Genomic DNA, 22,179 nt, shown 5'->3' with positions numbered 1-22,179 from the left:
CAGGCCACTCTTACCATACTATTCAACATAGTTTTAGAAGTTTTAGCCACAGCAATCAGAGAAGAAAAAGAAATAAAGGGAATCCAGATTGGAAAAGAAGAAGTAAAACTCTTCTTGAAGTGTGGAGATGACATGATCCTCTACATAGAAAACCCTAAAGACACCACCAGAAAATTACTGGAGCTAATTAATGAATGTAGTAAAGTTTCAGGATATAAAATTAATACACAGAAATCTTTTGCATTCCTATACACTAACAATGAAAAAAACAGAAAGAGAAATTAAGGAAATAATCCCATTCACCATTGCAATGAAAAAAAATAAAATACTTAGGAATAAATTTACCTAAAGAAACAGAAGACCTAGACATAGAAAACTATAAAATACTAATGAAAGAAATCAAAGATGACACAAATAGATGGAGAAATATGGATCCATGTTCATGGATCGGAAGAATCAATATAGTGAAAATGAGTATACCCCCCAAAGCAATCTATAGAGTCAGTGCAATCCCTGTCAAGCTACCAACAGTATTTTGCACAGAACTGAAACAAATAATTTCACAGTTTGTATGGAAACACAAAAAAACCTCGAATAGCCAAAGCAATCTTGAGAAAGAAGAATGGAACTGGAGGAATCAACCTGCCTGACTTCAGGCTATACTACAAAGCTACAGTCATCAGGACAGTATGGCACTGGAACAAAAACAGAAATATAGATCAGTGAAACAAAATAGAAAGCCCAGAGATAAATCCATGCATGTATGGACACCTTATCTTTGACAAAGGAGGCAAGAATATACAATGGAGAAAAAACAATCTGTTTAACAAGTGGTGCTGGGAAAGGTCAACCACCTGTAAAAGAATGAAAAGAGAACACTTTCTAACACCATAAACAAAAATAAACTCAAAATGGATTAAAGATCTAAATATAGGACCAGAAAATATAAAACCCCTAGAGGAAAACATAGGCAGAACACTGACATAAATCACAGCAAGATCCTTTACCAATTCCCAGAGTAATAGAAATAAAAACAAGAATAAACAAGTGGGATCTGATTAAACTTACAAGATTTTGCACAACGAAGGAAACTATAAGCAAGATGAAAAACCAGACTTCAGAATGGGAGAAAATAATAGCAAACGAAGCAACTGACAAAGAATTGATCTCAAAAATATACAAACAGCTCATGCAGCTCAATACCAGAAAAATAAATGGCCCAATCAAAACATGTGCCAAAGAACTAAACAGACATTTCTCCAAAGAAGACATACAGATGGCAACAAACACATGAAAAGATGTGCAACATCACTCATTATCAGAGAAATGCAAATCAAAACCACAATAAGGTACCATCTCATGCCGGTCAGAATGGTTGCCTTCAAAAAGCCTACAAATAATAAATGCTGGAGAGGGTGTGGAGAAAAGGGAACCCTCTTACACTGTTGGTGGGAATGCACACTAGTACAACCACTATGGAGATCAGTTTGGAGATTCCTTAAAAACCTGGAAATAGAACTGCCATACGACCCAGCAATCCTACTCCTGGGCACAGACACTGAGGAAACCAGAATTGAAAGAGACACTTGTACCCCAAGGTTCATTGCAGCACTGTTTGCAGTCGCTAGGACATGGAAGCAACTTAGATGTTCATCAGCAGAAAAATGGATAAGAAAGCTGTGGTACATATACACAGTGGAATATTACACAGCTTTAAAAAGAATGTATTTAAATCAGTTCTAATGAGGTGGATGAAACTGGAGCCTATTATACAGAGTGAAGTAAGTCAGAAAGAAAAACACCAATACAGTACATTAATGCATATATATGGAATTTAGAATGATGATAATGATGACACTATATACGAGATAGCAAAAGAGACACAGATGCAAAGAACACACTTTTGGACTCTGTGGGAGAAGGTGAGGGTGGGATGATTTGAAAGAATAGCATTGAGACATGTATATTATCATATGTGAAACAGATTGCCAGTCCAGATTTGATGCATGAGACAGGGTGCTCAGGGCTGGTGCACTGGGATGACCCTGAGGGATGGGATGGGGAGGGAGGTGGGAGGGGGGTTCAGGATGGGGAACACATATACATCCACGGTTGATTCATGTGAATGTATGGCAAAAACCACTACAATATTGTAAAGTAATTAGCCTCCAATTAAAAATAATTAATTAAAAAAGAAAATTAAAAAACAAAAAACACCAATACAGTATATTGATGCACGTATATGGAATTTAGAAAGATGATAATTTTGACCCTATATGTGAGACAGCAAAAGAGACACAGATATAAAAAAGACTTTTGGACTTGTAGGAGAAGGCAAGGGTGGGGTTATTTGAGAGAATAGCATTGAAACATATATATTACCATATGTGAAATAGATGACCAGTCCAAGTTCAATGCATGAAACAGGGCATTCAAAGCTGGTGCACTGGGACAACCCAGAGGGATGGGATGGGCAGGAAGGTGGTTGGGGGGGGTTGGGACAGGGGGGCACATGTACACCCATGACTGATTCATGTCAATGTTTGGCAAAAACAGCCACAAAATTGTAAAGTAATTAGCTTCCAGTTAAAATAAAAAAATTAAGCAGGTAAAAATAACAAATAATAAATAAACACAGCAATTTACAGTCAAAAAAAAGAAACTGTGATGGAAAATAATTTTAGTTTTTACACCTGTCTTTGTACCTTGAATAGCAATAGTTATTAAAAATTTGTGGTTATAAGAATAATAATATTAATGAGATGATAAAACTTGGCAGCCTTTGTAAAAAATATTTTGTATGTATTATTACATTTAATCAAAGATAGGCCTTATTACCATCATCTTTATCTTAGTTTTAAAGATGATGAAACTGAGGTCCAGAAAGGTAAGCTATCTTTCCTAAGGATGACCAGACAGTAAGTGTGGTGGAGCTTTGAAATCAGGTCTGGATATGCTTTTCTACTTCCTCTACATCTCTTTCTGTTTATCTTTGAATTTCTCAGTCATAACCCTGGTTCTGAGTTTCAGAGCATTGAGAGGAGAGTACTTCAAAGCTCTTCCAGTGATAATATTCACTTCCCGCTCGTACTCTGAAAATGTTCCATAGGACCATTTTCTGCTTTTTACCACTGAATATTGTTTGGCAATTGTAGCTTTGTGCCTAATTTAGTCTCTCCACATTCCATATCATGGAGAATGTACTGAATCTAGAAAACAAGGGAACATAGAATTGCACAGTAATTCATATTGGCTTCCTCTGAATGTCCATAGCACACGTGTAATTACCTAAGAGCTTTAAGTAAAGGCAAGAAACAATAAAACACACCATATTTGTATTTGTCAGGCTTCTAACCTGTGGATGACAGACAACACTAGATTTCATATTAAAGGATGTTAAATAGCTTACAGAATCCTAAAATGGGCCAAGAAAAATAAGCAGCTGGAACCAGGGAAGTCAAGAACAATACTTGACTGTGGCTGCAGTCACTTGTAATCTCATCTATGATAGGATAAATAGATCCTAGGACTCAACTTTAGTCATCCCAGATACACTAAATGTCTTTCAGTATTTGCCATCTAAAAAGCCTTACCATGATCCAAATCTTTGTGACTCCACGGACTGTAGCCTACGACGTTCCTCCATCTATAGAATTCTCCAGGCAAGAGTACTAGAGTTGGTTGCCATTTCCTTCTCCAAACATGATTATCAGCAAATACCAATTCCTTCAGCTTGGTAATTTTTGCATCCAAATGATGGCAGTGTGTGTCTTACTGGTGGAAACTAAGTTATCTGCTGTACTGTAACTGTTGCTGAAGCTGAGTCTGAGAAATGTTTGTTTTTCTCATCTCTATAATACAAGACTGGAAGCTATAAAAAGGCTGAAATGGCAGAATGAATCAACTCCTAGAACTTGTTTGAACTTTTATATGAAATCACAGAAATATAAATGTGCCATCTTTATCTCAATGCAAAAATCTTAAAGGCATGATTTATAGCAGTTTCCTTATAATATGAAAAACATTGAATACATTGCTTTACAGATACTCATGGTCAAATAAATATTTGTTGAATTAGGTTAAAGATGCACCATAACTTCAGAGCATTTTAGGGAAAAGGAGATTTATTTATTGGGCAATTACTATGTACTAGCAACTATGTGCACCATTTTTATTCTTCCCTAAACCCATCCCCATGTTGTGGATTAGAAAACTGGAGGTCAGTAGTTAAATAATTTGTATAAGAACTATTAAAAGGGAAATCTTGTTTAATTATTTTCTCTAAAAACACATACTTCTTCATTAATTTGAACTGCCTCCTAACTGGTTGGGTTCAGGATATTTTTATTTCACATTATTATATATCTCTCCATGTGCTTACTTACTGCCTTCATTGATTGATTTTGTGTCTTATTTAACTTTCTTAGTGAAATTTAAATACTCTGATTTTTGGAAATTTAAATGGAAATGTTATGAATTACTTGGTAATTCTTCATAAGTAATCATTATTTACTCACGTGTTTACAGATATTTTTCCTCTTGCTATGATAATTCTATTCACATTGCACTTGCTGAATATATTATTGAAAAAAATATGTTCCCTCTAAGCCTATACAGTATTTACTCTTGTTTTAAGAAGGAAATGGCAACCCACTCCAGTATTCTTGCCTGGAAAATCCCATGGATGGAGGATCTTGGCAGGCTACAGTCCATGCGGTCACAAAGAGATGGACATGACCGAGGGACTTCACTTTCACTTTAAGAGAGGACAATTATAGAAATGACCTTGTCAATAAGAGTGAACAATTGATTGTATCATAAGCAGAGAAATTAAAGAGTGTAATATATCACATATCTAAGTCCTTACAATAAATACCTAGAAGTAGATCTGACTCAGAAGGTAAAAGACCTGTACTCAGAAAACTAAAAGACAATGATGAAAGAAATGGAAGATGACACAAACAAATGGAAAGATATATACTATGCTCATGGGTTGGAAAAATTATCTTGTTAAGTTTACCCAAGGCAATCTACAGATTCAGTACAATCTCTGTCAAAATACTAATGACATTTCCTATAATAATATAACAAATAATTCTAAAATTTGTATGAGAGCACAAAAGACCCCAAATAGCCAAAACAATCTTTAGAAAGAACAAAGATGTAATTATCATGTTCCCTGATTTCAAGTTTTACTGCAAAGCTAAAATAATAACCAAAAAATAGCATGGTACTGACAGAAAAGCAGAAACATAGATCAATGCAACAGAATAGAAAGCCCAAGAATGAACCTACATTTATATGGTCAAGTAATCTACAACAAAAGAGGCAAGAATATACAAAGAGGAAAAGAGCAAATGGGTGGTTGTCAGAGGGGAAGGGGGTGGGAAGATGAGAGAAATATATGAGGGAGTTTGAGGTACAAAGAAAAGATATGACAAAAGATGAGGCTTCGAAGAAATTAAATTTATTAGTCTACCTTCTTGTACAAATTCTCTTCTCCAATAAGATTGACTCTCCATGTTGGATGAGGCACTTCTTCTCACAGATTTCCTTTCTTCAAAAGGCAGATCAGATCCTACTTCTCTGAAGCCTTCCCTAACTCTACCCCTCTTCTTTCCTCTGGCTCCTGAAGCACGTCCCAGACCAGGGGACAAATCTACAGATTCAGAGATGAAGGGAAGATAAAAGTTGATCAACAAAAGAAGGAGGAGCAGAAGCAACAGGAAGGGAATGTTCTTAGAGGAACTAGTTTGGGGAGCTATTAGTTTTCTCACAGAGGCCACTGAAGTTTCTAATTATCTTCAGCAACTCATACAAACAAAGAGAACAGAGGTGACAGAGTATATAGTCAGCAGGAGTTTGAGAAGGACAGTTTTAGTTGATCAAGCTCTTTCTATGAAAGAAGCAGGTTCAAATACAGAGAGCATGGGGGTCTTAAAAGGAGCCACAAAATCAACTGGTTGCCATAACAATAGATTTTCCTGTAATATAGATATAATTTCCTGTAATATAATAATATATCTATATTGCAATTTCTAATACTTATATAACTTTTAAAAAATTACAACTTTTCTCTTGAGCTAATTGTAGATGACATCCAACTGTGAGAAATAATTCAGAGAGATCTCGTGTGCCCTTTACCCGATCTCTTTCAGTGGTAGCATCTTGCAAATGTTTCTCCTATTGTTGTCTTTTCATCCTCTTAGCTTAGTATTTCTTGGAGCAAAAGATGATAATTTTGATGAATCCAGTTGATAGTTTTTTCTTTTATGATTTGTACTTTTGGTGTCAAGTCTAAGAATTCCTTTTCTAACCTCAGATCCCAAGGACTTTCTGTGATTAAAAAAAAGTTGTATAATTATACCTTTAACATTTAATCCCATGATTCATTTTAAATTAATTACAGGAAAATGTGTAGGACTTTTTTCTTTTTTCCTACTGTAGATGTCTAATTGTTCTGGCATAATTTGTTGAAAAGGCTACTGTTCCTCCATTGAATTGCTCTTGTACCTTTGTAAAAAAATCAGTTATGTATATTTCTGTGGGTCTATTTCTGGTTTCTCTATTTGTTCCATTTTATTTTATGTATTTTTTGGTTGTTACCATTTTGCTTTCTTTGTTTTAATTTCCCTGCCTTCCTATGGGTTATTTGAATGTTGTTGGAGCTTCCCTGGTGGCTCAGTTAGTAAAAGTCAGTAAAGTTGCATTGCTGGGTTGGGAAGATCCCCTGGAGGAGGGCTTGGCAACCCACTCCAGTATTCTTGCCTGGAGAATCTGAATGGACAGAGGAGCCTGGTGGGCTGCCGTCCATGGGGTTGCTAAGAGCCGGACACAACTGAGTGACTAAGCATAGCACAGCACATACCAAAAATTAGTATCTTAAAATAAGCAATGATTTATTTTGCTCAAGATTCTATGATTGGGCAGTTTGAGCTTTATGCTGAGCTTTTTCCTAATCTGGATTCTTCTGGTCTCATCAAGATTCAATAATTTTTTAGTAATTATTTAGTAATTTTTCAACTGCCAGACTAGTGCTAGGCTCATGGGTGTAAGATGATCTCCTTTACCTTCTAATTGCCTTGCTCTCATCTGTGCCTGTGGAGCTGACTGGACTACCATGTCTCATCACAAAGCAGCTTAATCGGTACAGTAGGTTTGTAAGAAAGAGTGCAGTTGTATGCATAGCCTCATAGACTCAGAACTGGCACAACATCATTTTTGCAGAATTCTAATGGCTAGAACAAGTGACCAGCATAACCAGATTAAAGGATTAGAGAAATGGGTACCACCTTTTGATGAAGAGAGCTTCAAAGTCTTATTGCAAAAGAATGTATATGTAGGAAATTGTGGCAAATAATTCAAATTTATGCAATCTACCACAGACTCCACATGTTTTTATATCTTATAAACTGAATTATATTATAAAGTTCTTGAGTAGTTAAAATAATAAGCTTGGCTTTTACGAGTTAGGAAAACTCAAATGGATGAAGAAAAATGATCCATTTAAGAAGGAGGTATTGAAATGAAATTCAGAGATGAGGAGATACTTTCATGTAAGGTCTAGATGGGATCCGTATGTGTGCTAGGATGCTCCTGTGTGGCCAACTCTTTGCAACCCCACAGGCTGTAGCCCACCAGACTCCTCTGTCCATAGAATACTCCTGGCAAGAACACTGGAGTGGAGTTTCATTTCCTCCTCCAGGGGCTCTTCCCACCCCAGGGATTGAACCTGCATCTCCTTCATCTCCTGCAGGATTCCTAACCTCTAGTGCCACCTTGGAGGCCCCAAAATGGAAGCTATTTTCCTACCAAAAATCAGAGTGAAAGATACCTTCCATAGACTGAAGGTTTGTGTCATCCTAAAATATTGAAGTCCTAACCCCTCATTTTGATGGTATTTGGATGTGCAGAGCTTATAGTAAGCTTTTAGGTCATGAGGGTAGAGCTCTCCTGAACAAGATTAGAGCCATTATAAAAGAGACACTGGAGGGCTCCCTTCCCTTTCTGCCTTATGTGCACAAACGAGAAGATAGCGATCTGTGAGAGAGGAAAAAGGCTCTCATCAGACACTGAATGTGCTGGTGCCTTGACCTTAGAAGTCTCAGCCAGCCTCTAGAATTTTGAGGATTAAATTTCTGTTGTTTATGAACCACTCATTCTATGGTACCTTTCCTATAGCAGCATAAACTGACTAAGACCATGCCTCAAACTCAGACAAAATGGAAAGATACAGTGCTGAGAAGATCTATAGTAAATATTTTGGAAGAAAAGAGTCACATAAGAAAGAAATACCATTCTCAGACCAGGGTAATAAGAAAGCCAGACAAATTGACAGTGGGTTGTCTTTTTTTTTCTTTTTTGAATTGAATATGCAATATATTAGGTGCACTAGAGAAAAACAACATAATTTATGTTTGATACAGAGACAGCTTGATTCAAGAATAATTAGATGTGGTAATTTTTCATTAGTACTATCATTCTCTGGTTACTAAGTAGAAGCAATTCTTTTGAGGAAATAGAGTGCATTGTGTGATGATTTAGAGTACAAAATAGTAGCTACCGAAGAAGATAAAGACCTGGATTGAGAGTTCCCTTAACTATACTTGGATATGTTTGTGTTTGTTCTCAGTGTGAAAGAGCTGGAAATTAATACCAGGAGTGCACAATGTATATTTTGTAATTGTATTCAAGTTAACCTCATCATAAAGTATCCATTTTTTGTCTATACTGTGGTTTCAGTTATTAAATCTAATCCTTGATGTTCTTATTCATAAACCAAAAAAACCTGTAGAATGCAAATTTTCTTGATTGCAGAATTTTAGGTGAAATTTCAAATGTAAAACTCAAGGTAATATTAGTGTACTTCCCCTAATGTACACTCCATTAGTGTACCACCACATTATAAAGATAATACATATTTTTCAGATAATACCTTACATAATTCACTAGTATATAATATAAGACTTTTATGAATTTCATCCACAGTATCCCCATTAGATCATATGAGGTGATTAGAAATTTGAATATATTAATGGGATGGAGAAAATCCTTTATATTTATATTCTTCCAAAGCTAAGTAAGAAGTCTTTCAAGAATTCCACTCAGAGAAGTTGTAAATAGCTGCAAAAAGTGGATGATTGACCTCTCACTATATAGCTTGATGCTAATGAATAGAGCCCTGTAGTTCTTCTCTTTGGGACATGATTGGAAATTTGTCTAGAGAGAGGTTAATATATGCTGTTTGGATTAGGGGACACATATAAATACCCGGAGAAGCCAATTTAGAGAATTCTTTAGGTAGAGACTTTTGGAGGTAGCCTTAATTGTCAGCATTGTTGAGTCTGTCTGTGTCACTACAGATCAGAATGGTAAACAGCGGGACATTTTCCATGGGATAAGTGAGCATCGTGAAAACTAGTTAGGCTAGAGACATCCTGAATGTGCTCTTGCAAATAATCCAGATGCAACACGAAATACTCTGTAAAATAGATATCTAGGTCAGAGGTCCACAGAGACCCCACAAAGAACCCACCTAAGGACTGTGAAAGGATCAAACTTGAATACCTACACACACCAGGCATTGATGGCTAGTTAGTGGTAACTCGGGAGGTGAGTCAACATGGAAGAAAAAACACGAAACCACCAACAAAACAAATTCTTTCCCCGCTTTTCAGCTGTGACATCATGGGCAGTGAGAAAGAATGAAAGAGGAATTGAAGGATGACCATACCCTTTTCCCTAAATGTTGGGTCAGCTTTGATGTTGTTAGTGCTAATGGATTTTGGGTATTCTAATAGGTGCACAGTGGTATATCATCATTGTTTTCATTTGTATTTGACAGATAATATATGCTGTGGAACCTCTTCTTGTATGTTTATTTTCTATTTATAGATCTTCTTTGGTGAGGTTTGTGTTAGGGCTTTTGATCCATTTTATTTGAATTTTTTTCTTAGTGTTGAGTTTTAAGTGTTCTTTTTTTATGTAATTTGGATAATAGTCCCTTGTCAGATATGTCTTATATAAATATTTTCTTCCAGTATATGGCTTGCTCTCTTGACATTGTCTTTTCAGAAGTTTTAAATTTTACTTAAATTCTGCTTGTTTTTAATTTTTTTTTCATGGATCATGTCTTTGTGTTGTATATAAAAAGGCATTGTCATATCCAAAGTTATTTAGGTTTTCTCTTATGTGTATCTTTTAGTTTTATCACTTTGCCTTGTACATTTGGGTCTGTGATCTGTTTTCAGTTAATTTTTATGACAGTTGTGGGTTCTCTCTCTGGATTTATTTATTTGTTTATTTTGCATGTGCGTGTCCCGTTGTTCTAGCCCCATTTGTTGAAAATGCTAGCTTTTCTCCCTTGTATTGCTCTTGCTCCTTTGTCTGATATAGTTGGTTATATTTATGGGGTCTATTTCTTGGCTCCCGGTTCTCTTCTACTGATCTATTTGTTTATTCTTTGTCCAATGTCATACTGTCTTGATTACTGTGGTTTCCCAGTAGGTTTTGAAATTGGGTAGTATCAGTCCTCCAACTTTGTTCTTCTCCTTCAATATTGTCATGGCTATCCTGGGGCAATTCTGGAAGGTTTATTTATTTATTTTTGGCCTCTCCATATAAACTTTAAAAGCAGATTGTCAATATCCACAAAATAACCAGTTGGGATTTTAATTAGGATTACATTTGAGTCTATAAATCAAGTTGGAAAACCATGCTATTTTTTTCATGAGCATGACTCATTTTAGCTTTGTCATATATCTGTATCCCTCATAATCCTTTTCCCAGGCAATGCAGACAGTAGTTCTTAATGGAAAAAAAAGTTTATTTCTTAAAAAAGTAGCTCTTTAATTCAGGTAGCATATGATTTTGACACTTTGGTTTAACAATGCTTAGAGAAGATAAGAACTCTGAACATGGAGCAATGCATGTAACATAAACGCCTGTTATGACCTTCTAGTATGTTTTAAAGAAAGCTTTTCATTATGTCTCTTGTGCATAAGTACAAGTAATTCCTTGTTTTTTTTATATTAATGTCAGTGAAAGTAAGAACCTTTATAGATAATGTTCTTTGCCTTTGATTAATGTGGTGTGCTCTGACCTTCTGTATTTAAAAAGTCCATTAATTTTCTTGATTAAACTCTATTTCCCTTATTGATAGCCTAAAATATTTTATAGAATTAAATTTTATTCAATTCAAAAATCATTTTGAATCTAACTTTGTAATGAGTACTAAAATTGACACTTTCATACATTATAATTTTTAGTCACGAAAGCATTTTAATTCTAAAACTCAATATTGAATAAAACCAACAATCCAATAAAAAATGAGCAGAAGATCTAGAGAGACATTTTTCCAAAGCAAACATACATACAGATGGCCAATAGGCACGTTAAAAGGTGCTCAACATCACTGATTATTAGAGAAACGTAAATCAAAACCACAATGAAACATCACTTCACAGTGGTATGTGATGATACCTTATTATGACAGAAAGGTTATCATCAAAATGTCTACAGATAATAACTGCTGGAGAAGGTGTGGAGAAAAGGGAACCCTCCTACACTGTTGGTGGGAATGTAAATTGGTGCAACCAATATGGAAAACAGTATGGAGGTTCTTTTAAAAACTAAAAATAGATACATTGTATATATGTAAATCTCACTCCTGTGTATGTATCAAGAAAAAAAATGAAAACTCTAATTAGAAAAGATATATGCCTCCCAATGGGCACAGCAGCACTAGTTATAGTAGCTAAGACATGGAAACAATCCAAGTGCCCATCAACAGGTGAGTAGCTTAAGAAGACGTAATACATGTATGTATGCAAACACACATAAGGGGATATTACTCGGTCACAGAAAAGAATGAAATATTGCCATTTGCAGCAACATGGATAGACCTAGAGATATCATATTAAGTCAGACAGAGAAAGACAAATATCATACAGTATCACTTATGTGTAGAATCTAGAAAATAACACAAATTAATTTATTAATAGAAGTAGACTGGCAGACATAGAAAACAAGCTTCTGGTTACCAAAGAGGAGAGGGAGAGAGGGAGGGATAAACCAGAAGCATGGGATTAACAGATGCAAAGTGCTATGTGCTAAATAGATAAGCAACGAGGTCTTACTGTACCGCACAGGGAATTATATTCAATATTTTGTAATAACCTATAATGGGATATAATCAGAATAAAAATAACTCAGTCACTGTACTGTACACTTTAAACTAACACAATATTTTGAATCTAGTTGATTCTATTAAAAAATGTATTTTTATTCTACTGTGGTAAGGAAATTGAAGTCCAAAGATGTTATGTGACATTCAGAAGTATTCCAACTGGAAGGCAGTAGAACAGAATTGGGAGTATATAAGTATTTATGGCATGGCTTTCAGGCAATCGGGACAGATGCCTAAGCAGTGTATATCAGACTTGCTGAGGCAGTTTTTATTGGGAAGAGTCATGCTGACAGAAGAGTAGAAAGTGTGCCTGTCCCACGGTTCCCGTTACATTGTAGGCAGTGCAGAGCCGTCTGGCAGGACCAGACATCAGATTGCAGGAGAGGGACCTTGACCCTCGGTGATGATGCTTTGAAGCCACATTATTAGGGAATTCCTGGTCCTTTTCTGTAGAGTGAACAGAAGCTGAGATATAATAAGGATGTGATGCTGTGTAACCTTGTCTCCAGCCTTATCCTGTTATCTAAGTATTCATGTTTGGGAGAGCTCGAGCATCTCACCTCACTTGATGAGTTACCGATAAGGCTTGTTATTGACCAAGACTGGTTATTTTAAGCACCTGGTCATGTCAGCTTCTGTGGAACTTGGCAGAAGACCAGCTCTTTTGCTGGCAAGTGGGCCTCTAAGTGCTCGATATTGGCAAGTTAACCCTCAGCTCTCAATTGTCTTTCTTGAAAGTGAAAGTGAAGGTCTCTCAGTCATGTCCGACTCATTGCGACCCCATGGACTATACAGTCCATGGAATTCTTCAGGCCAGAATACTGGAGTGGGTAGTCTTTCTCTTCTCCAGGGGATCTTCCCAAACCAGGGATGAAACCAGAGTTCCTCTCCCACATTGCAGGCAGATTCTTTATCAGCTGAGCTACAAACCTTATGCATATTTTATAGATATTCTATGTTCGGTTCAGTTCAGTTCAGTCGCTCAGTCATGTCTGACTCTTTGCGACCCCATGAATCGCAGCACGCCAGGCTTCCCTGTCCATCACCAACTCCCGGAGTTTACTCAAACTCATGTCCATCAAGTTGGTGATGCTATCCAGCCATCTCATCCTCTGTCGTCCCCTTCTCCCCCTGCCCCCATCCCTCCCAGCATCAGGGTCTTTTCCAATGAGTCAACTCTTTGCATGCCTATTTTATAGATATTCTATGTATACAATGTTAATTTTTAAAGTATTATTGAAAAGAAAATGTTAGAGTTGGATTTGAGACTGGGTCTTCTGACTCCACTTTGTATAATCTTTTCATTTCACTATGGCAGCTGAGGAAAATCCATTACAATATAAACACTATCCGCTAGAGTTTGAAAATTTTGCTTTTTAGGAAACAAGTAGCCAAGGAAGATGTTTATAAAGAAGAGTGATATAATATTGACTGTCCTTAAGGATGTAGATCTGTGGCATTGTGAAGGATGCATTGAAAAGAGAATTCGATCTGGAAAAGTGTGGTAAATAAAATTGTTTGGTTGCTACACAAGGAGTTTTAAGTAAATCATTGGGAATGATAAAGGAAAATGAGGGACAGCAAGAGACAAAAAGACAAAAAAATGAGATGGTTTAGTGACTGGTAAGTTGTGGAGAGGGAGGAAGACAAAGGTTTCTTCCCATTTGACTCTGGACTTTCCATCTGTGTTCTTGGGAAATTGAGCGGACCACTGACAGAAATCAGTGAGTTAATATGGAGATGGATTTGTGAGGATATTAAGGATAAAATTTTGAAAGAAGCTTAATAAGCCTGGTTGGGGTCATGAAATGAAAGCTAAGATCAGACTTGGACTATAGAATACGTGTGGAAAATCATAATTGACTTTTCAAATAGCAATTTCATGACTCTTTTGGGATTAAGAGTTGAATTGCAAGAGGTTTTGGGAAAATATAAAATAGGGAAAAGTGTTTAATATAGACTGAATTTAGCAGAAATTTGACAAGGAAAAAGAGAGAATGGGAGTGGGAAGGAGTAGCAGCCTTGAGAGAAGCTTTTAAAATTGTTTTTGTTTTTAGGATAGGAAAGTATAAAATTTTGTGTGTTTCTACAAGGAAGGATCAAGTAGAGGGGGTTATGCTTAGATTGTAGTGGGTGATTTACAGAAGGTAGCTTTGGAGGTTCTGGGAAGAAATGAGACTTTATATTACACATGTAGAATTTAAGCTTAGAAAGAAAAAGGGATGTACACCATTTCTTTGATAAATAGAGAAAGCACTAGAGTAAGAAAAAGACATTTTGAAATAAAGGGAAGAGAGTTGATACAATTTATTTTTTATCCATTGAATCAATACATGTTTACTGAGAGTAGGCTGCCTGAGAATGAATCCAGCAAGAGGAAAGCAGAGCAGAGTGTGTCTGAATTTAATGTCATTTATTGGACACTTCCCAGATATTAGTTGCATTCATGAGCTTCTTAGTATGAGGCGATATGACCTGTATTTTGCTTAAAATAGTTTGGGTTTGCTTAAGATAGTTAAATGTCTGTCACATGCAACATGACCTCATCAACTACAACCATAGTTTCCCCTTTCCCATGAAATCCAGCTTCACCACGGTGATGGCCATATCACATGCCACCACCCTCAACAATACTTCCCAAAGCAAAATTTTAAGAATCTTATTCTCTACTGTATCCTGCCTTTCGAGCTTCTTTCTTTCAATATACTCACTCTAATATGATTTTGCCACTTAGAGACTTCTACCTTATTCAGTCTATTCCATCTTCTTATGTACCACCCTTTCACTTTTTAACTTCCATTTTGAGCAATTTGGTTTTCACCATCCAACACAGTAAATGCTCCCTTACAAATATTCTTGACTTTTCAGTCTTCTTGGTAAAATAACCAAACATTTTTAAACTTCATTATTTGTGTGCTCCATGTTGTTCTTTGGGATAATTGGAACCCTCAGAGAAATGATTGAACTCTGTTTGAATGAATCAAGCTTGGCTTCTCTGGAATTCATAATAAAGTGACCTTTATACTCTGATTAGTTGGGTGAACTCTGATGTTAACATATCTCCAGTGATGTTCCACAGACTAGCTTGGCTTATTCTTATTTATAGAACATAACCTTGCTGCCAGAATTCTGGGAGTCGAATGAGACAAGAAGGCACGGTTATCAAAATCTAGTATGGGGATTTTCACTTAGTACTCTCTCTACTGAAATCAAGCCTAAATTGTGCTTGATTTCCCCCAGTTTGGAAACCTATTGTATCATATTTTCAGAAGAATGCCAGTTTGTTGGGATGGAAATAAATGGTTTTCTCACTGTGGAGAATAAGAGATGAGATTTGGAGTTGAATTTATCAAATATATTTTCAGACAATTTGGGTGATTTCAGCCCTGTTTTTTTCTTTATTTCTAGAGATAATAGGGCCACCAAATTTTGAGCCCTCAGTGAGTCCTGAAAGGGAAATTAAGTTGCTTCTATATTTAGCCTACTTTCAACTCAGGAGGTAGCTTTCTCTGGTTTGCTGCCAATATTACCTTGCTCATCTGTTTTTCAGATTTCATAGTTTTATTGTTCTCGGGTCCCCTGACATCTTTATTCTCATGGTTGGATGTCTTCAAAAACATTTCTTTACCCTTACTTTAGTAGAGTTTTAAGAGGGAACAGAGATTAATACAGGCTTTAGAACTGCAGTCTTTAGAAATGACTTCATTCTTGAAGTTCTGGAAATCATTATTCCCCCCATACTTTTGCTCTTTAGGGCTTCTCCAGTGGCTCATCATAAAGAATCTGCCTGCAATGCAGGAGACATGGCAGGAACCATGGGTTTGATCCCTAGGTTGGGAAGATCCCCTGAAAAATTCCATTGACAAAGGAGCCTGGTGGGCTACAGTCCATGGGATCACAGAGTCAGACAAGACTGAGCACACACACTCATGTACTTGCTCTTTAATTAGTTAGTACATTGTCTTGCCCAAGGCCAGAGAAGACCTCCTTCATGACTGTTGGAAACTTTCCCAAGTCCTCCAAAATGAGTTTCTTCTCATCCCTATGGAGGAAATAGTTCATGGTATCCATATCCAACTAATTCAGTTACTTTCTCAACTTTATGAAAGGTGATGTGTTTGGCAGTTTTACATATTTTACTTCATTAGTTTCTCAAAAATTACTGTGTCAGTCACTTCATAATGTAAACAGTGAAGTTCTGAGAAGTTCACTTACTTTTCCCAAACCACAAAGCTACTGTGTAACTGAGTTAAAATATAAACCTGGTCTCCTTGATTCTAATTCTTTCCATTCAGCTTCATTTTGCATTTTATCTAAGAGCTGCTGACAAGAGGCACTTCTGCTGTTCCTTGAAAGAACACCTTTTTTTTATCTCTATAAGAATGTTCTTTTTTGTTTTTTTGCCAAGTGAAGAGCGATAAAAGGGAAGAACATCTAGATATCCTGTGTGGGTTATTGTCTTGCAATGATCTGATGAACACTTGCCATAGATAATGGTGTTTTTCTCTCTTAATTTTTCTTTGTCATAATTATGCCAGTTATGGTGATATTAAATTAATCACTTGGTTAAGAAGTTGTCTATCGAATTTCTCCACTGTAAAGTTGGCATTATTTTCTTTGTAATTAAACAAGTATTTTGTAAGGAGGTTTTGGAGGTAATGATTCCTTATTAAGCTTTTTTCTTATTAGTGTTAGCACTTGCTGATTATTGAAAGCCATCATTCCTTCTACACATAGTATTTTGCCTTCTACAGAAGAACGTTCTCATGTTTTCTCTCTCTCTCTCTCTGTCTCTCTCTCTCTGTCTCTTTGTCTGTCTCCCTCCCTCTTTCTTTCATCAGTATAGATGCATGGATTTCTACCTTATTCATCTTCTAAGTTTTTAGTCACTCTTCCTTCACGTAGTTTTTCTACGCCATATTCTCTTTTTCTGTAACTTCAGTGACACCGATACTAGACCTTTGTTATTGTCTCTCAAGTTCCTGAGACTGTTTGTTTTTAAAGGTCTTTTAAAAAACCTCTTGGTTCCATCAGTAACATCTATTAATTTATCCTTAGGTTTGCCTACTCTTTTTACTGTAACTGTCATTCTGCTATGGAGTTCACCCAATGGGGTTTTTCTTTAATTTCAGTATTTGCATCTTTCAGTTCTCAAATTTCCATCAGTTTGGCTTTAAATACCTTTCTTTGATAATTTTTTCTACTTTAAAATTTATTTCAAGAATGTTTACAGTTAGTCATTTTTATAGTAGATACTTTAAAATCATTTAATGATAATTGCAGTGTTTGTGTCATCTTAACATGGATATAAGTAGATTGTCTTTTCTTAGGGTCTTCCAATGCCATAGAATTTTCAAATGAATTCTGGACATTGAAAATATATGTTCTGAGACTGTGAGTCTTGTTTAAAGTCAATGGGAAATATTGATGTTTTTGTTTTAGCAGGTAATTTAGTTGTTTAGCAGGTAATTTAGTTGATAAAGGGTTCATGCTGCAACTTCCAAATCTCCTTCTGTGGGCTGAAATTTCAAAGTCAATTTCGATTTCAAAACCACTATAGAAAGCTTTGCATCTATTTCCTGTGCGCACCACCCAGTGGACAGCCTGGGACCTGGGCAGTGATCTGTCCATTAGTTCAGTTCTCAAAGTCTTAAGTATGCTATTGATTTGTATCAGATTCACACATCTGTGGCATGGATTTGAGCCCAGAGATCATAAATAACTTTATGGGGTCAATTCTCCAAGCACCTCTGTTTCTGTAACCTTCTCAGTACTTTTCGGTTCCCCATTGCCCTCCTTTAGGTATGGGTACCATCCTGTTGGAACTGCAGCTGTACTGAAGGGGAAGGAAATTTACTTTCCTTTAAAATCTTGGGTCCTGTGAGTTTCCATTATTGCTTGTCTTCTACCCCCATCCCCTCCCCCACAAGCTTGCTTGGGAACTGGGTTACAAGACAATGGAGGGAAAAAAGAAAAACGTGAGGGGTTTTTGCACTCTTCCTCTGTGTTAAGATTCCCCTCCAGCTCTTTCTCCTCGAGCTAGAGGACTTTTCCTGGAGCTCTCTCAGCACCACAGTGCTCAGTCCAAGATTTTGAGCTGTGTTGAATTAAGGCCATTTATACTTGAATTTTTATTCTCTTTAAAATGTTTACACTCACAGAGTAATAATCTTATAAAAATACAACTGATAATCTCATTTGGTGATTAAAAGCAATGTGAGGTCATAAACGAATGTGCACAATGGCTGAACAAATGGCTGTCTTACCTGAGCCCCTTTTGCTATATTGGACTCACCAACATAACTGGGTGCTCAGGCTGAGACTAGTGGGAAGTTATTAAACAATGTTTAAGAAAGGCGTCTGCACGGTAGGAGAGTATTTTGGTGGCACATTGGGGATACTTTAGAGCTAGCAAGTGTACATGTGGAAATATCACTTAGAAGCCTAATTGAGTAACCAGGAGAGTGGTAGGCAGAATAATGGCCTCAACGTTATCCAAATTCTAATACTGAAACTGTGAATGTTATCTTACATGGCAAAAGAGACTTTGAAGAAAATGATTAAGGACCTTGGAATGTGGAGATTAACCATGATTATCCAAATGGCCCTATCTAGTTACATGGGCCTTTAAAATAGAAAGGTTTTCCTGGTTTATTTTAGAGAAAGATATTGGGGGAGAGGAAACAGTGACAGACTTTATTTTGGGGGGCTCCAAAATCACTGCAGATGGTGACTGCAGCCATGAAATTGAAAGACGCTTGCTCCTTGGAAGAAAAGCTGTGACCAACCTAGATAGCATGTTAAAAAACAGAGGTATTACTTTGCCAACAAAGGTCAGTCTAGTCAAGGCTATGGTTTTCCCAGTAGTCATGTATGGATGTCAGAGTTGGACTATAAAGAAAGCTGAGCGCCAAAGAATTGGTGCTTTTGAACTGTGGTGTTGGAGAAGACTCTTGAGAGTCCCTTGGACTGCAAGGAGATCCAACCAGTCCATCCTAAAGGAGATCAGTCCTGAATATTCATTGGAAGGACTGATGCTGAAGCTCCAATACTTTGGCCACCAGATGAGAAGAGTTGACTCATTTGAAAAGACCCTGATGCGGGAAAGATTGAAGGTGGGAGGAGAAGGGGACGACAGAGGATGAGATGGTTGGATGGCATCACTGACTCAATGGACATGAGTTTGAGTAAACTCCAGGAGTTGGTGATGGACATAGAGGCCTGGCGTGCTGCAGTCCATGGGGTTGCAAAGAGTCGGACATGACTGAGCGACTGAACTGAACTGAACTTGAACTGGTCAGAGAGATACTAGATTACTAGCTCTGAAGATAGAAGAAGGAGACAGCAAGCCTAAGAATGGGAATGATCTCTAGAAAGAGAAAGAGGAAAATAAATGGATTCTTGCCTAGAGCCTACTGAAAGAAACACACCTCTGCTGATCCCTTGATTTGAGTCCAGTGGAACCCATGTCAGACTTCTGACCTATAGAATAGTAAGAAAAGAAATTCATGTTACTTTAAGCTACTAAGTTTGTGGTAGTTTATTATGTCAATCATAGGAAACTCATACACGGGCACAAATAGATGGCAGCTTAAACAACACTGTATGCCGTTTCAGGTTCCATCGGTCATGTCTGACTCTCTGTGACCCTGTGGACTGTAGCCCACCAGGCTTCTCTGTCCATGGGGTTCTCCAGGCAAGAAACTGGTGTGGGTTGCTATGCTCTTCTCCAGGGAATCTTCCCAGCCAGGGATCGAACCCGTGTCTCTTATGTCTCCTGCATTGGCAGGTGGGTTCTTTATCTCTAGTGTCACCTGGCAAGCTGAAAACAAGGCTACTAGTACCTAAATGGGGGAATGTGGGCTGATTGGAAAGATACTTAGGAACTGGAATTGGTCAGATTTGGTGATAGGCATAAAATGTGTGAGAGGTACTGAGAAAGCAGAAAGGGTGAGAGGATTCAAAGTTTGTTCTCTTTGTGGGGTGCTGCTGTATCAAGTAGCAAAAAAAACCCACCAAAAACATGAAAGTGGATTTGGAACTGGGTAATGGGTAAAGGTAGGAAGGGTTTTGAGGTGCACGTAAGAAAGGCCTAGATTGCCTTCATGGTGGTGTCGTTCATTATGATTGGCCACTTAAGGAGAAGAGAATTTTAGTTTTATATGTGCTGAGTCAGAGATACCTGAGGCACCCCAGTGGAGGAGCCAGTTAAATTGATTTGATCTATAGGTTTAGAGCTTAGGAAAGAGGTTCTAGGTATAGACTTGAAGTGTGAGGAATGATCAGTATATAAATATGACTAAGGTGAAGTTCAGTGGGTTCCCCATTAATGGGCAATTGATAAGGAGGAAACAGCCTGCATAAACAGAAATACTTTAAATAATTACCTGTGAAGGAGACATGGAGATTTTGTATTTGGGAGAATGGAAAAGGATGTGAGTTGAAGGAGGCTTTGGGGAATATACTGAGTATGTTCAAATGTTGATTTAAAGGACCAATATGAGAGAGAATACCGAGGCAGGAAATGGAGCAGAGAATGAGTAGACTGGCATATTTGTGGAGGTAGAATTGGTTGGACTTTGGTAGAGGAAGAGATGCTAGTCTTCATGAAGAGGCTCTCCTCTTCAAGTGTAGAAGGAAGAAAGAAGACAATAATGTCATGAACTAATTGCCAATAAACAGTAGACCTTATTAATCTAACAATGACTCTGGAGCCAAGAAGTTGGCTTCAAAGGTATTGCAATTCATACAATAAATATGGCACTCTCTAGCCAGTTTTTTGCAGGCTTGATTTTAGCCAAGTTATTTAACCTCTGTGTCATGTAGTTGCATCAGATACAATATGCCAATGTTAATTTACCCATTTTATTGAGCTAATGTGAATATTAGCTGAGTTATTACCTTGTAAAAGACATGGATTAGTATTTGCACAGAGGGAAGCACAATAAATGTTCGCCATTGTTATTAAGCTTTACCATTTTAAGTAGATATTTATTTTTGCCTTTTTATGATGGATTTCCCAATCTAGCCTTTACACTCCTGGATGCCACAGCAAGGACCCTCTTGACTTGTACAAAATTGTGATGATGTGAACACAACCACAGCCTGGTAGGGGCTTCCCACATAGCTGTCAATAAAGAATCTGCCTGCAATGCAGGAGACCTGGAATCGGCAACCCACGACAGTTTCTTGCCTGGAGAATTCCATGGACAGAGGAGCCTGGCAGGCTACAGTCCGTGGGTTGCAAGAGTTGGACACGACTTAGTGCTATCTTTTCTTTCTTTTTTATAACCTGGTAGTATCCTTGAGCACTATTTTTTGAAGTCAGTCTGTCTGACTTGAGTTCACTCTTGGATAACTGATTTGATATCCTTTTGAAGACAGGAACTACACTTCTCCAAATCCCATCTTAAAAAGTGATGGGATTGGTTCACATGATTTATCATCATGTTTCTAAATCTCACATGCTGTGATTTTATTCCACATAAAATACATAATTAGCATATAGAATAATACACTGTATGAACAAACATAGTTCCTTTCCCAGCATAGTTATTCCATATTCTTTTCCTCTGATGCATCTGATTATGCACAATTCTCAACAGTTCTTTCTTTAGGCTTTGATGTATACTCTTCTTTGATATGATTATATTGCTACGTATTATTTATGATGCTCCAGGGTGCTGCTTCATGCTGAGCGAGGAAGGTGAATAAAATGTCTACTCAATTACAGTGAAGTAAGAGGGCAAACAAAATTAAAAGATATAAATAGACAACTCAAAATTATTTCTATGATAAAGTTTTGTGTTCCTCTTACTGTTTTACTAGTTCCTTCAGCTAATAAATATCTTCAGGGGATTTAGTTTTATCTCACCTTAATGGAAATGGGGGAGCATGTAATGTTTCAAATATTACAATTACTATTATAATTGTTAAGTGCTGAAGAGTTTATACTGCTCCTCACATACATTATTACATTTAATATCCATCAC

The sequence above is a fragment of the Cervus elaphus genome, chromosome 2, assembly GCF_910594005.1.
Source record: "Cervus elaphus chromosome 2, mCerEla1.1, whole genome shotgun sequence".
Taxonomy (NCBI): domain Eukaryota; kingdom Metazoa; phylum Chordata; class Mammalia; order Artiodactyla; family Cervidae; genus Cervus; species Cervus elaphus.
This window is presented reverse-complemented; position numbering follows the sequence as displayed.